Raw genomic sequence first — 376 nt, 5'->3', positions numbered from 1 at the left:
GTTCACCGCGTGGATCCTCCTCTCCCTCCTCAGCCCATAGCCAAATGAATTGGAGAACAAGGGAGATCAAAAACAAACTTAAGTGATAAAAAGTTTCACAAACATACTCGGTATTTCCAATCTGGAAGGAGAACAGGTTGGGGAAAATACCCCTTCAAAAACAAAAGATCTAGGGTATGAATATTAGACAGCTTATCACATGGGTGGCCAACCTGCAGCACATGTGCCACACGGGGCATGGGCAGCTGCTGCATGTAGCACTTGAGCCTGAAGCACTCAGTAATATATGAGAGCAGGGAGGCTCAGAGCCTTCAGTCACAGAGTGCAGCAGGGACAGGATGTCACTAAGAAAGAAGCTGTCAGTGTCAGGAACCAA

This window comes from Crocodylus porosus, unplaced genomic scaffold, assembly GCF_001723895.1.
Source record: "Crocodylus porosus isolate Cpor-Errol unplaced genomic scaffold, CroPor_comp1, whole genome shotgun sequence".
In the NCBI taxonomy this organism is placed as follows: domain Eukaryota; kingdom Metazoa; phylum Chordata; order Crocodylia; family Crocodylidae; genus Crocodylus; species Crocodylus porosus.
Note: the sequence above shows the minus strand (reverse complement) of the source record.